This window comes from Oncorhynchus clarkii, chromosome 16, assembly GCF_045791955.1.
Source record: "Oncorhynchus clarkii lewisi isolate Uvic-CL-2024 chromosome 16, UVic_Ocla_1.0, whole genome shotgun sequence".
NCBI lineage: Eukaryota > Metazoa > Chordata > Actinopteri > Salmoniformes > Salmonidae > Oncorhynchus > Oncorhynchus clarkii.
Window position 1 is genome coordinate 4,233,229 of NC_092162.1, and position 16,011 is coordinate 4,249,239.

A 16,011-nucleotide genomic window follows, 5' to 3' on the forward strand; every position below is an offset into this window, starting at 1 on the left:
TATAGAGAGAGGACCAGTAGTGTCTATAGAGAGAAGACCAGTTGTGTCTATAGAGAAGACCAGTAGTGTCTATAGAGAGAGGACCAGTAGTGTCTATAGAGAGAGGACCAGTAGTGTCTGTAGAGAGAGGACCAGTAGTGTCTATAGAGAGAAGACCAGTAGTGTCTATAGAGAGGACCAGTAGTGTCTATAGAGAGAGGACCAGTAGTGTCTATAGAGAGGACCAGTAGTGTCTATAGAGAGGACCAGTAGTGTCTATAGAGAGGACCAGTAGTGTCTATAGAGAGAAGACCAGTAGTGTCTATAGAGAAGACCAGTAGTGTCTTTAGAGAGAGGACCAGTAGTGTCTATAGAGAGAGGACCAGTAGTGTCTATAGAGAGAAGACCAGTAGTGTCTATAGAGAAGACCAGTAGTGTCTATAGAGAGAGGACCAGTAGTGTCTATAAAGAGGACCAGTAGTGTCTATAGAGAGGACCAGTAGTGTCTATAGAGAGGACCAGTAGTGTCTATAGAGAGAGGACCAGTAGTGTCTATAGAGAGGACCAGTAGTGTCTATAGAGAAGACCAGTAGTGTCTATAGAGAGAGGACCAGTAGTGTCTATAGAGAGGACCAGTAGTGTCTATAGAGAGGACCAGTAGTGTCTATAGAGAGGACCAGTAGTGTCTATAGAGAGGACCAGTAGTGTCTATAGAGAGGACCAGTAGTGTCTATAGAGAAGACCAGTAGTGTCTATAGAGAGGACCAGTAGTGTCTATAGAGAGAGGACCAGTAGTGTCTATAGAGAGGACCAGTAGTGTCTATAGAGAAGACCAGTAGTGTCTATAGAGAGGACCAGTAGTGTCTATAGAGAGGACCAGTAGTGTCTATAGAGAGGACCAGTAGTGTCTATAGAGAGGACCAGTAGTGTCTATAGAGAGGACCAGTAGTGTCTATAGAGAGAGGACCAGTAGTGTCTATAGAGAGAGGACCAGTAGTGTCTGTAGAGAGGATCAGTAGTGTCTATAGAGAGAACCAGTAGTTTCTGTAGAGAGGATCAGTAGTGTCTATAGAGAGGACCAGTAGTGTCTATAGAGAGAGGACCAGTAGTGTCTATAGAGAGAGGACCAGTAGTGTCTATAGAGAGGACCAGTCGTGTCTATAGAGAGAGGACCAGTAGTGTCTATAGAGAGAGGACCAGTAGTGTCTATAGAGAGGACCAGTAGTGTCTATAGAGAGGACCAGTAGTGTCTATAGAGAGAGGACCAGTAGTGTCTATAGAGAGAGGACCAGTAGTGTCTATAGAGAGAGGACCAGTAGTGTCTATAGAGAGGACCAGTAGTGTCTATAGAGAGGACCAGTAGTGTCTATAGAGAGAGGACCAGTAGTGTCTATAGATAGGACCAGTAGTGTCTATAGAGAAGACCAGTAGTGTCTATAGAGAGGACCAGTAGTGTCTATAGAGAAGACCAGTAGTGTCTATAGAGAAGACCAGTAGTGTCTATAGAGAGAGGACCAGTAGTGTCTATAGAGAGGACCAGTAGTGTCTATAGAGAGGACCAGTAGTGTCTATAGAGAAGACCAGTATTGTCTATAGAGAGGACCAGTAGTGTCTATAGAGAGGACCAGTAGTGTCTATAGAGAGGATCAGTAGTGTCTATAGAGAGAGGACCAGTAGTGTCTATAGAGAGGACCAGTAGTGTCTATAGAGAGGACCAGTAGTGTCTATAGAGAAGACCAGTAGTGTCTATAGAGAGAGGACCAGTAGTGTCTATAGAGAGGACCAGTAGTGTCTATAGAGAGAGGACCAGTAGTGTCTATAGAGAGGACCAGTAGTGTCTATAGAGAGAGGACCAGTAGTGTCTATAGAGAAGACCAGTAGTGTCTATAGAGAGGACCAGTAGTGTCTATAGAGAAGACCAGTAGTGTCTATAGAGAGAGGACCAGTAGTGTCTATAGAGAGGACCAGTAGTGTCTATAGAGAGGACCAGTAGTGTCTATAGAGAGGACCAGTAGTGTCTATAGAGAGGACCAGTAGTGTCTATAGAGAGAGGACCAGTAGTGTCTATAGAGAGGACCAGTAGTGTCTATAGAGAGGACCAGTAGTGTCTATAGAGAGGACCAGTAGTGTCTATAGAGAGAGGACCAGTAGTGTCTATAGAGAGGACCGGTAGTGTCTATAGAGAGGACCAGTAGTGTCTATAGAGAGGACCAGTAGTGTCTATAGAGAGAGGACCAGTCGTGTCTATAGAGAGAGGACCAGTAGTGTCTATAGAGAGGACCAGTAGTGTCTATAGAGAGAGGACCAGTAGTGTCTATAAAGAGAGGACCAGTAGTGTCTATAGAGAGGACCAGTCGTGTCTATAGAGAGGACCAGTAGTGTCTATAGAGAGAAGACCAGTAGTGTCTATAGAGAAGACCAGTAGTGTCTATAGAGAGAGGACCAGTAGTGTCTATAGAGAGGACCAGTAGTGTCTATAGAGAGAGGACCAGTAGTGTCTATAGAGAGGACCAGTAGTGTCTATAGAGAGGACCAGTAGTGTCTATAGAGAGGACCAGTAGTGTCTATAGAGAGGACCAGTAGTGTCTATAGAGAGGACCAGTAGTGTCTATAGAGAGAGGACCAGTAGTGTCTATAGAGAGGACCAGTAGTGTCTATAGAGAGGACCAGTAGTGTCTATAGAGAGGACCAGTAGTGTCTATAGAGAGGACCAGTAGTGTCTATAGAGAGAGGACCAGTAGTGTCTATAGAGAGGACCAGTAGTGTCTATAGAGAGGACCAGTAGTGTCTATAGAGAGGACCAGTAGTGTCTATAGAGAGAGGACCAGTCGTGTCTATAGAGAGAGGACCAGTAGTGTCTATAGAGAGGACCAGTAGTGTCTATAGAGAGAGGACCAGTAGTCTCTATAAAGAGAGGACCAGTAGTGTCTATAGAGAGGACCAGTCGTGTCTATAGAGAGGACCAGTAGTGTCTATAGAGAGAAGACCAGTAGTGTCTATAGAGAAGACCAGTAGTGTCTATAGAGAGAGGACCAGTAGTGTCTATAGAGAGGACCAGTAGTGTCTATAGAGAGGACCAGTAGTGTCTATAGAGAGGACCAGTAGTGTCTATAGAGAGGACCAGTAGTGTCTATAGAGAGAGGACCAGTAGTGTCTATAGAGAGAGGACCAGTAGTGTCTATAGAGAAAGGACCAGTAGTGTCTATAGAGAGAGGACCAGTAGTGTCTATAGAGAAGACCAGTAGTGTCTATAGAGAGAAGACCAGTAGTGTCTATAGAGAGGACCAGTAGTGTCTATAGAGAGAGGACCAGTAGTGTCTATAGAGAGGACCAGTAGTGTCTATAGAGAGAAGACCAGTAGTGTCTATAGAGAGGACCAGTAGTGTCTATAGAGAGAGGACCAGTCGTGTCTATAGAGAGAGGACCAGTAGTGTCTATAGAGAGGACCAGTAGTGTCTATAGAGAGAGGACCAGTAGTGTCTATAAAGAGAGGACCAGTAGTGTCTATAGAGAGGACCAGTCGTGTCTATAGAGAGGACCAGTAGTGTCTATAGAGAGAAGACCAGTAGTGTCTATAGAGAAGACCAGTAGTGTCTATAGAGAGAGGACCAGTAGTGTCTATAGAGAGGACCAGTAGTGTCTATAGAGAGAGGACCAGTAGTGTCTATAGAGAGGACCAGTAGTGTCTATAGAGAGGACCAGTAGTGTCTATAGAGAGGACCAGTAGTGTCTATAGAGAGGACCAGTAGTGTCTATAGAGAGGACCAGTAGTGTCTATAGAGAGAGGACCAGTAGTGTCTATAGAGAGGACCAGTAGTGTCTATAGAGAGGACCAGTAGTGTCTATAGAGAGGACCAGTAGTGTCTATAGAGAGGACCAGTAGTGTCTATAGAGAGAGGACCAGTAGTGTCTATAGAGAGGACCAGTAGTGTCTATAGAGAGGACCAGTAGTGTCTATAGAGAGGACCAGTAGTGTCTATAGAGAGAGGACCAGTCGTGTCTATAGAGAGAGGACCAGTAGTGTCTATAGAGAGGACCAGTAGTGTCTATAGAGAGAGGACCAGTAGTCTCTATAAAGAGAGGACCAGTAGTGTCTATAGAGAGGACCAGTCGTGTCTATAGAGAGGACCAGTAGTGTCTATAGAGAGAAGACCAGTAGTGTCTATAGAGAAGACCAGTAGTGTCTATAGAGAGAGGACCAGTAGTGTCTATAGAGAGAGGACCAGTAGTGTCTATAGAGAGGACCAGTAGTGTCTATAGAGAGGACCAGTAGTGTCTATAGAGAGGACCAGTAGTGTCTATAGAGAGGACCAGTAGTGTCTATAGAGAGAGGACCAGTAGTGTCTATAGAGAGAGGACCAGTAGTGTCTATAGAGAAAGGACCAGTAGTGTCTATAGAGAGAGGACCAGTAGTGTCTATAGAGAAGACCAGTAGTGTCTATAGAGAGAAGACCAGTAGTGTCTATAGAGAGGACCAGTAGTGTCTATAGAGAGAGGACCAGTAGTGTCTATAGAAAGGACCAGTAGTGTCTATAGAGAGAAGACCAGTAGTGTCTATAGAGAGAGGACCAGTAGTGTCTATAGAGAGAGGACCAGTAGTGTCTATAGAAAGGACCAGTAGTGTCTATAGAGAAGACCAGTAGTGTCAATTCATTGTTTATTTTGCGTCCCAAAGCCCCCGCTGGTTCTTTATGTTCCCTGGTTCAAAACATAGGTGCACTATGTAGGAAATAGTTTGGTATTTGGGATGGAGGCCAAAACCTCTTGTCATTTTGCTGAATTAATTAATGAATGTATTTGGTGACAGATGTGAAATTAAATGTGGTGTCACAACATGTTTTCTTAATTTGTAAAAACGATGTAAAAAATGTTTCATTGTTTTTAATGACAACTGTTAGGTCAATAAACTAAACTTCTTCAATGTTTTGTCGTTTTAGGAGCAGCAGAATCTGGGGTGGAGGACCCCTACCTGACATGTGACTGGGTGGGGGGGGGTGGGGGGGTCTGATGTGGCGGCAGACAGAGAGAGACGGAGGAAGAAGAATCCAGGATTTATAGTCAACACAGGTGAGTTCCTTTCCTCATTAAACTATCTCACCCTTTTCCCAATGCAGAGCCTGGGCTCTAAACACTGCGATCGTGTTTGGTTGGTCCTACTTGTTATAAACTCTGGGATAGTGTTTGGTTGGTCATACTTGCTCTAAACACTGGGATAGTGTTTGGTTGGTTCTACTTGTTATAAACTCTGGGATAGTGTTTGGTTGGTCATACTTGCTCTAAACACTGGGATAGTGTTTGGTTGGTTCTACTTGCTATAAACTTTGGGATAGTGTTTGGTTCGTCCTACTTGCTCTAAACACTGCGATCGTGTTTGGTTGGTCCTACTTGTTATAAACTCTGGGATAGTGTTTGGTTGGTCATACTTGCTCTAAACACTGGGATAGTGTTTGGTTGGTTCTACTTGTTATAAACTCTGGGATAGTGTTTGGTTGGTCATACTTGCTCTAAACACTGGGATAGTGTTTGGTTGGTTCTACTTGCTATAAACTTTGGGATAGTGTTTGGTTCGTCCTACTTGCTCTAAACACTGCGATCGTGTTTGGTTGGTCCTACTTGTTATAAACACTGGGATAGTGTTTGGTTGGTCATACTTGCTCTAAACACTGGGATAGTGTTTGGTTGGTTCTACTTGTTATAAACTCTGGGATAGTGTTTGGTTGGTCCTACTTGCTATAAACTTTGGGATAGTGTTTGGTTTGTCCTACTTGCTCTAAACACTGGGATAGTGTTTGGTTGGTCCTACTCGTTATAAACACTGGGATAGTGTTTGGTTTGTCCTACTTGCTATAAACACTGGGATAGTGTTTGGTCCGTCCTACTTTCTCTAAACACTGGGATTGTGTTTGGTTGGTCCTACTCGTTATAAACACTGGGATAGTGTTTGGTTGGTCAACATATTTGGTTTGCAGGTTTTATCAGCTGGATAAATATGCAATACAGTTGGCCCGGTTGGTTTAGGTTGGCTGCTGTAGGCAGAGGGAGGGAGGGAGGGAGGGAGTGTGTGTGTGTGTGTGTGTGTGGAGTTGGGAGCCTTCTTGAGTCCACTCCCATGACTAATGCCAGGAGGAGGTTCTTATTAAATATCTTGACCTCCAGACGAACTTTGCTAGCATTCCTTTACTAGTTCATCTTTAACCCCCCCCCCCCCCCCCCCCCATTCATTTTCTAGTTCATCTTTAACCCCCCCCCCCTCCCCCCCATTCATTTTCTAGTTCATCTTTAACCCCCCCCCCCCCCCCCCATTCATTTTCTAGTTAATCTTTAAACCCCCCCCCATTCATTTTCTAGATAGCATTTTCCCTAAAGATGTTCTGTGTTTATTAAATACATAAAAAAATGTGTAACAAAGATAATTATTATAATACGAAATATTAAACAAATTAATAAATACTAATTAACTTTGACGACATTGTGAAATTAAAATTTGACATTTTCTTTGAGCGAGAATGCATGCAGGCAGATTTTGGTTAATTTGACAATTTTCTCTCCAGTTTGATTAATGAGTCTAATATGCTATGCTTCCAAAGCCAACATGTGAATTAATAGCCCTCCGTAATATATATTAAGAACACTTTTGATAAAGATGCTGATTGGCTTATGAAATGGTACAGGACTCATGTTGGGGTCCATTAGCATGGCAGGCTAATCTAATAGGCTAGTCATCTATAGCTGAAAGTAACAAGTATTTCTCTGTTTAGCTAATACGGTTCTATTGTAAACATGCTCTTCTTGTTTCTACATGTTGTCTCACCTGTTTTTTAACAGAAAATTTATATTAAGCTTTGTTTTTTCCCCCATAATACAATATAAAATACACAATAAACACTATCGCAATATATACAGTGCCTTGCGAAAGTATTCGGCCCCCTTGAACTTTGCAACCTTTTGCCACATTTCAGGCTTCAAACATAAAGATATAAAACTGTATTTTTTTGTGAAGAATCAACAACAAGTGGGACACAATCATGAAGTGGAACGACATTTATTGGATATTTCAAACTTTTTTAACAAATCAAAAACTGAAAAATTGGGCGTGCAAAATTATTCAGCCCCTTTACTTTCAGTGCAGCAAACTCTCTCCAGAAGTTCAGTGAGGATCTCTGAATGATCCAATGTTGACCTAAATGACTAATGATGATAAATACAATCCACCTGTGTGTAATCAAGTCTCCGTATCAATGCACCTGCACTGTGATAGTCTCAGAGGTCCGTTAAAAGCGCAGAGAGCATCATGAAGAACAAGGAACACACCAGGCAGGTCCGAGATACTGTTGTGAAGAAGTTTAAAGCCGGATTTGGATACTAAAAGATTTCCCAAGCTTTAAACATCCCAAGGAGCACTGTGCAAGCGATAATATTGAAATGGAAGGAGTATCAGACCACTGCAAATCTACCAAGACCTGGCCGTCCCTCTAAACTTTCAGCTCATACAAGGAGAAGACTGATCAGAGATGCAGCCAAGAGGCCCATGATCACTCTGGATGAACTGCAGAGATCTACAGCTGAGGTGGGAGACTCTGTCCATAGGACAACAATCAGTCGTATATTGCACAAATCTGGCCTTTATGGAAGAGTGGCAAGAAAGCCATTTCTTAAAGATATCCATAAAAAGTGTTGTTTAAAGTTTGCCACAAGCCACCTGGGAGACACACCAAACATGTGGAAGAAGGTGCTCTGGTCAGATGAAACCAAAATGGAACTTTTTGACAACAATGCAAAACGTTATGTTTGGCGTAAAAGCAACACAGCTGAACACACCATCCCCACTGTCAAACATGGTGGTGGCAGCATCATGGTTTGGGCCTGCTTTTCTTCAGCAGGGACAGGGAAGATGGTTAAAATTGATGGGAAGATGGATGGAGCCAAATACAGGACCATTCTGGAAGAATGGAGTCTGCAAAAGACCTGAGACTGGGACGGAGATTTGTCTTCCAACAAGACAATGATCCAAAACATAAAGCAAAATCTACAATGGAATGGTTCAAAAATAAACATATCCAGGTGTTAGAATGGCCAAGTCAAAGTCCAGACCTGAATCCAATCGAGAATCTGTGGAAAGAACTGAAAACTGCTGTTCACAAATGCTCTCCATCCAACCTCACTGAGCTCGAGCTGTTTTGCAAGGAGGAATGGGAAAAAATGTCAGTCTCTCGATGTGCAAAACTGATAGAGACATACCCCAAGCGACTTACAGCTGTAATCGCAGCAAAAGGTGGCGCTACAAAGTATTAACTTAAGGGGGCTGAATAGTTTTGCACGCCCAATTTTTCAGTTTTTGATTTGTTAAAAAAGTTTGAAATATCCAATAAATGTCGTTCCACTTCATGATTGTGTCCCACTTGTTGTTGATTCTTCACAAAAAAATACAGTTTTATATCTTTATGTTTGAAGCCTGAAATGTGGCAAAAGGTCGCAAAGTTCAAGGGGGCCGAATACTTTCGCAAGGCACTGTATATATTTATATACACACACATACTAGAACACAAAAGCATACTGGTAAGCACAAGTAAAACCACAAATAAATCCCCCTCTCCTCTCTCCTCTCTTGCTCTCTCCCCCTTCCTCTCCCCTCTCTACCCTACTTCTTCTCTCCCCCTTCCTCTCCCCTCTCTCCCCTCCTTCTTCTCTCCCCCTTCCTCTCCCCTCTCTCCCCTCCTTCTTCTCTCCCCTCTCTCCCCTCCTTCTTCTCTCCCCCTTCCTCTCCCCTCTCTCCCCTCCTTCTTCTCTGCCATCTTCCTCTCCCCTCTCTCCCCTCCTTCCTCTCTCCCCTCTTCCTCTCTCCTCTCCCTTCCACCCAGCCTGGGACACCAGAATGTGAGTTATTCCCAGCAGCTCTCTGGGTCTGTTAACATCAGAATGTGAGTTATTCCCAGCAGCCCTCTGGGTCGGTCTGTTAACATCAGAATGTGAGTTATTCCCATGCAGCCCTCAGCCCCCTGGGTCTGTCTGTTAACATCAGATTGTGAGTTATTCCCAGCAGCCCTCAGCCCTCTGGGTCGGTCTGTTAACATCAGAATGTGAGTTATTCCCAGCAGCCCTCAGCCCTCTGGGTCTGTTAACATCAGAATGTGAGTTATTCCCAGCAGCCCTCTGGGTCGGTCTGTTAACATCAGAAGGTGAGTTATTCCCAGCAGCCCTCAGCCCCCTGGGTCTGTCTGTTAACATCAGAATGTGTTATTCCCAGCAGCCCTCAGCCCTCTGGGTCTGTTAACATCAGAATGTGAGTTATTCCCAGCAGCCCTCTGGGTCGGTCTGTTAACATCAGAATGTGAGTTATTCCCAGCAGCCCTCAGCCCTCTGGGTCGGTCTGTTAACACAATAGTGCACCAAATGTGCTTCGCTTGAACAGTGGCCCCGCCCTTACAAATATCAAGAGATTTGACCCCACACTCTCACTGGAAGACTGAAAGAGGCTGTGCTGCTCAACCAGTGGGAGGGAGGGAGGGAGGGAACAGGATAAAGGAGGGGGGGGGGATGGGGGGGGGGGGGGGGCTTAAACCAAAAGCTCCAGGGTTTGGTATTGCATTGTAACAGAACAGTAGCCATATTAACTATACTATTCCAGATTTGAATTATACATGGTCTCTGTATCTATGTCTCTACATCTCTATACCTCTGTCTCTGTATATCTATATAACTGTATCTCTATATCTCTCTACCTCTATACCTCTATACCTCCGTATCTCTATATCTCTCTACCTCTATACCTCTATATCTCTGTACCTCTATACCTCTATACCTCTATACCTCTATATCTCTATATCTCTATACCTCTATACCTCTATACCTCTATATCTCTATACCTCTATACCTCTATACCTCTATATCTCTATACCTCTATACCTCTATACCTCTATATCTCTATACCTCTATACCTCTATACCTCTATATCTCTGTATATCTATACCTCTATACCTCTATATCTCTGTATATCTATACCTCTATACCTCTATATCTCTGTATATCTATACCTCTATACCTCTATATCTCTGTATATCTATACCTCTATACCTCTATACCTCTATACCTCTATATCTCTATACCTCTATACCTCTATATCTCTATACCTCTATACCTCTATATCTCTGTATATCTATATCTCTATACCTCTATACCTCTATATCTCTATACCTCTATATCTCTATACCTCTATACCTCTATACCTCTATACCTCTATATCTCTGTATATCTATACCTCTATACCTCTATATCTCTGTATATCTATACCTCTATATCTCTATACCTCTATACCTCTATATCTCTATATCTCTGTATATCTATACCTCTATATCTCTGTATCTCTATATCTCTGTATATCTATACCTCTATACCTCTGTATCTCTATATCTCTGTATATCTATACCTCTATACCTCTATACCTCTGTATCTCTATATCTCTGTATATCTATATCTCTATACCTCTATACCTCTATATCTCTATATCTCTGTATATCTATACCTCTATACCTCTATATCTCTATATCTCTGTATATCTATACCTCTATACCTCTATATCTCTGTATATCTATACCTCTATATCTCTGTATATCTATACCTCTATACCTCTATACCTCTATACCTCTATATCTCTATATCTCTGTATATCTATACCTCTATACCTCTATACCTCTATACCTCTATACCTCTATATCTCTATACCTCTTTGTATATCTGTATCTCTCTCTCCCTATACCATCTCTCTCTTTTGTTCAGTGCCGTTGTTTACTGCACAGTAACATCTGTCACAGCGAGCTGGTCACATGGTTCCCGTCCTGTGCTAGACTGGCATGGTGCCTTGGCCAAGGCAGACTCCTACGTGGCTCCTTATATCCCGACAGGTTTGACCAAGGCTAACCAGGGTCCATAGGGGTCTTGGTCAAATCTAGTGTAATACATAGGGAATGGCTGGCAGCTGGCTGTACCTTGTATGTATATATTATATATATATGTATGTATGTATGTATATTATATATATATATGTATGTATGTATGTATGTATGTATGTATGTATGTATGTATGTGTATATATTATATATATGTAGGTATATTATATATATGTATGTATGTATGTATGTATGTATGTATGTATGTATGTATATATATATATATATATATATATATATATATATATATATATATATATATATATATATATATATTATATATGTATGTATGTATATATATATATACCTTGTATATTAGTCTAGCTTCATAGGGAATGGCTGGCAGCTGGCTGTACCTTGTATGTATGTATACTCTGTCTCCCTCACTGTCTTACAGTACAGGGATAAGACTCTCTCTCCCTCTCTCTTTCCACTAGGTGATGTGTTTTTGATGATTTGGTTGGGGCAGATTGAGTCGTTATGGGGTTGGTTTGGGTTAGTGAACTGAGCCTCAGAACCAGCTGGCTGAGTACTGTCCTGAGTCGTTATGGGGTTGGTTTGGGTTGGTGAACTGAGCCTCAGAACCAGCTGGCTGAGTGCTGTCCTGAGTCGTTATGGGGTTGTTTGGGTTAGTGAACTGAGCCTCAGAACCAGCTGGCTGAGTACTGTCCTGAGTCGTTATGGGGTTGGTTTGGGTTGGTGAACTGAGCCTCAGAACCAGCTGGCTGAGTGCTGTCCTGAGTCGTTATGGGGTTGGTTTGGGTTGGTGAACTGAGCCTCAGAACCAGCTGGCTGAGTGCTGTCCTGAGTCTCTATGGGGTTGTTTGGGTTAGTGAACTGAGCCTCAGAACCAGCTGGCTGAGTGCTGTCCTGAGTCGTTATGGGGTTGGTTTGGGTTAGTGAACTGAGCCTCAGAACCAGCTGGCTGAGTGCTGTCCTGAGTCGTTATGGGGTTGTTTGGGTTAGTGAACTGAGCCTCAGAACCAGCTGGCTGAGTGCTGTCCTGAGTCGTTATGGGGTTGGTTTGGGTTGGTGAACTGAGCCTCAGAACCAGCTGGCTGAAGAGACTCTTCAGATTCAGATTCTAATTGGGAATTTTGATTTTAATGTTCCGATTAATGGCGTAGAATGTTCTTTATGTCTCTCAGCTCGTTCACATGTGAAAGCTTTCCTGTGCTGCTGATATTTAGTCCTAGATATGTGTCGTTTTTGGTGTGTTCTAATAGAACTGTGTCCAAATAGAATTTATATTTGTCATCCTGATTTCCAGACCTCTTTTGGAATATCATTCTAGTCATTTATTTTCTTTAGGTTAACGGTCAGAGCCCAGGTCTGACAGAACCTGTGGTTAACGGTCAGAGCCCAGGTCTGACAGAACCTGTGATTAACTTTCAGAGCCCAGGTCTGATTAACGGTCAGAGCCCAGGTCTGATCTCTCTCTCTCTCTCTCTGTCTCTGTCTCTGTCTCTGTCTCTGTCTCTCTCTCTCTCTGTCTATGTCTCTGTCTCTGTCTCTGTCTCTCTCTCTCTCTGTCTATGTCTCTGTCTCTGTCTCTCTCTCTCTCTCTCTCTCTCTGTCTCTGTCTCTCTCTCTCTGTCTATGTCTCTCTCTGTCTCTGTCTCTGTCTCTGTCTCTGTCTCTCTCTCGCTCTCTCTCTCTCTGTCTCTGTCTCTCTCTCTGTCTATGTCTCTGTCTCTGTCTCTCTGTCTCTGTCTCTCTCTCTGTCTATGTCTCTGTCTCTCTCTCTGTCTCTGTCTCTCTCTCTCTCTGTCTATGTCTCTGTCTCTGTCTCTGTCTCTCTCTCTCTCTCTCTCTCAAATTCAAATTCAATTTCAAGCTGCTTTATTGGCATGAAAAACATTGTGTCAATATTGCCAAAGCAACAATGTATACAATATACATTGTAAGAAAATTATAAATGATAACAAATAATAATATAAAATGGTTGTAAATAATAATACAAAAATAATAACAAAAATAATAACAATAAAATGGTAACAGTCAATAGTAGAAATGCAATAAATATAAAATCTAATTATGGAAAATGAAACTATAACTAACTTATAACTAAATAACGGTCATCTTCTCCTTTATATCAGTACTACAACTACTACTACCATCACTAAACTGTTATCAGTTATTATCTCTCTCTGTCTCTATCTGTGTCTGTCTCTCTATCTCTCTCTCTTGCTCTCTCTGTCCGTCTCTGTCTCAATTCAATTTAAGAGCTTTGTTAGCATGGGAAACATATGTTTACATTGCCAAAGCAAGTGAAATAGATAATAAACAAAAGTGAAAAAATCTTGCTGCTGTGATGGCACACTGTGTTTTTTTTTTTTTTCACTCAATAGATATCTCTCTCTCTCTCTCTCTCTCTCTCTCTCTCTCTCTCTCTCTCTCTCTCTCTGTGTCTCTCTCTCTCTCTCTCTCTCTCTCTCTCTCTCTCTCTCTCTCTCTCTCTCTCTCTCTCTCTCTCTCTCTCTCTCTCTCTCTCTCTCTCTCTCTCTCTCTCTCTCTCTCTCTCTCTGTGTATTTCTCTCTTTTAATGCTTGTTTTGACCAACCCGTTGTAGGATATTTTACACAGAGTGGGTCTATGCAACATGTTATGTGAATTGTTAAGCAATTTTTTACTCCTGAACTATTTAGGCTTGCCATAACAAAGTGGTTGAATACCATAGACTTCATGCTAGCATATACCCATAGACTTAATGCTAGCATATACCCATAGACTTAATGCTAGCAGATACCTATAGACTTCATGCTAGCAGATACCCATAGACTTCATGCTAGCAGATACCTATAGACTTCATGCTAGCTAATACCTATAGACTTCATGCTAGCAGATACCCATAGACTTAATGATAGCAGATACCTATAGACTTAATGCTAGCAGATACCTATAGACTTCATGCTAGCAGATACCCATAGACTTAATGCTAGCATATACCTATAGACTTCATGCTAGCAGATACCCATAGACTTAATGCTAGCATATACCTATAGACTTCGTGCTAGCATATACCTATAGACTTCATGCTAGCGTATACCTATAGACTTCATGCTAGCGTATACCTATAGACTTCATGCTAGCGTATACCTATAGACTTCATGCTAGCAGATACCCATAGACTTAATGATAGCATATACCTATAGACTTCATGCTAGCAGATACCCATAGACTTAATGATAGCATATACCTATAGACTTCATGCTAGCAGATACCTATAGACTTCATGCTAGCAGATACCCATAGACTTAATGATAGCATATACCTATAGACTTCATGCTAGCAGATACCCATAGACTTAATGATAGCATATACCTATAGACTTCATGCTAGCAGATACCCATAGACTTAATGATAGCATATACCTATAGACTTCATGCTAGCAGATACCCATAGACTTCATGCTAGCGTATACCTATAGACTTCATGCTAGCGTATCCCACAGACTTCATGCTAGCAGATACCTATAGACTTCATGCTAGCGTATCCCATAGACTTAATGCAGGAATATATCAAATCAAAGTTTATTTGTCACGTGCACCGAATACAACAGGTGTAGTAGATCTTACAGTGAAATGCTTACTTACAGGCTCTAACCAATAGTGCGGAGAAAAAAAAGTGTGTGTGTGTGTGTGTGTGTGCGTAGGTAAGTAAAGAAATAAAACAACAGTAAAAAGACATTTGAAAATAAGAGTAGCAAGGCTCTATACAGACACCTGTTAGTCAGGCTTATTGAGGTACTATGTACATGTGGGTCTCTGACCTCCTCCCTATAGGCTGTCTCGTCGTTGTCGGTGATAAGGCTGTTGTGTCGTCAGCAAACTTATTGCTGGTGTTGGAATCGTGCCTGGTCATGCAGTCGTGGGTGATTAGGGAGTACAGGAGGGGACATGGCACGCACCCCTGGGGAGCTCCAGTGTTGAGGATCAGCGTGGCAGATGTCCTGCTACCTACCCTCACCACCTGGGGGAGGCCTGTCAGGGGGTCCCGGATCCAGTTGCAGAGGGAGGTGTTTAGTCCCAGGTTCCTTAGCTTAGTGATGAGCTTTGAGGGTACTATGGTGTTGAACGCTGAGCAGTAGTCAATGAATAGCATTCTCACATAGGTGTTCCTTTTGTCTTGGTTGGAAAGGGCAGTGTGGAGTGCAATAGAGATTGCATCATCTGTGGATCTGTTTGGGATAATGGTGTTGATGAGAGCCATCACCAGCCTTTCAAAGCACTTCATGGCTACGGACGTGAGGTCTTACTCACGTCGGCTACGGAGAGCGTGATCACACAGTCGTCCGGAACAGCTGATGCTCTCATGCATGCCTCAGTGTTGCTTGCCTGGAAGCGAGCGTAGAAGTGATTTAGCTCGTCTGATAGGCTTGTGTCACTGGGCAGCTCGCGGCTGTGCTTCCCTTTGTAGTCTGTAATAGTTTGCAAGCCCTGCAACATCCGACGAGCGTCGGAACCGGTGTAGTATGATTCAATCTTAGCCCTGTATTGACGCTTTGCCTGTTTGATGGTTCGTCGCCGGGCATAGCGGGATTTCTTGTAAGCACTTTGAAAGTGGCGGCTCTACCCTTTAGCTCAGTGCGAATGTTGCCTGTAATCCATGGCTTCTGGTTGGGGTATGTATGTCCAGACACTGTGGGGACGACGTCCTCGATGCGCTTATTGATGAAGCCAGTGACTGATGTGGTGTACTCCTCAATGCCATCGGAAGAATCCTGGAACATGTTCCAGTCTGTGATAGCAAAACAGTCCTGTAGTTTAGCATCTGCTTCATCTGATCATTTTTTTAAAGATCGAGTCACTGGTGCTTCCTGCTTTCATTTTTGCATGTAAGCAGGAATCAGGAGGATAGAATTATGGTCGGATTTACCAAATGAGGGCGAGGGAGAGCTTTGTACACGTCTCTGTGTGTGGAGTACAGGTGATCTAGAATTGTTTTCCCTCTGGTTGCACATTTAACATGTTAATAGAGATTTGGTAGAACTGATTTAAGTTTCCCTGCATTAAAGTCTCCGGCCACTAGGAGCGCAGCCTCTGGGTGAGTGGTTTCCTGTTTGCTTATTTCCTTATACAGCTGACTG

At 42.7% G+C, this 16,011-nt stretch overlaps 1 protein-coding gene across 1 annotated transcript in view; it reads left to right on the forward strand.

Moving 5' to 3' along the window:
• The first annotated feature begins 4,993 nt into the window (after positions 1-4,993).
• LOC139367876 (zinc finger MIZ domain-containing protein 1-like) overlaps positions 4,994-16,011 on the forward strand; it is a 272,212-nt gene continuing 261,194 nt past the window's right edge. Inside the window, exon 1 of the mRNA XM_071106227.1 lies at positions 4,994-5,046. The gene's annotated coding sequence lies outside the window, so the exon portion shown is untranslated. The remainder of the gene's footprint in view (positions 5,047-16,011) is intronic.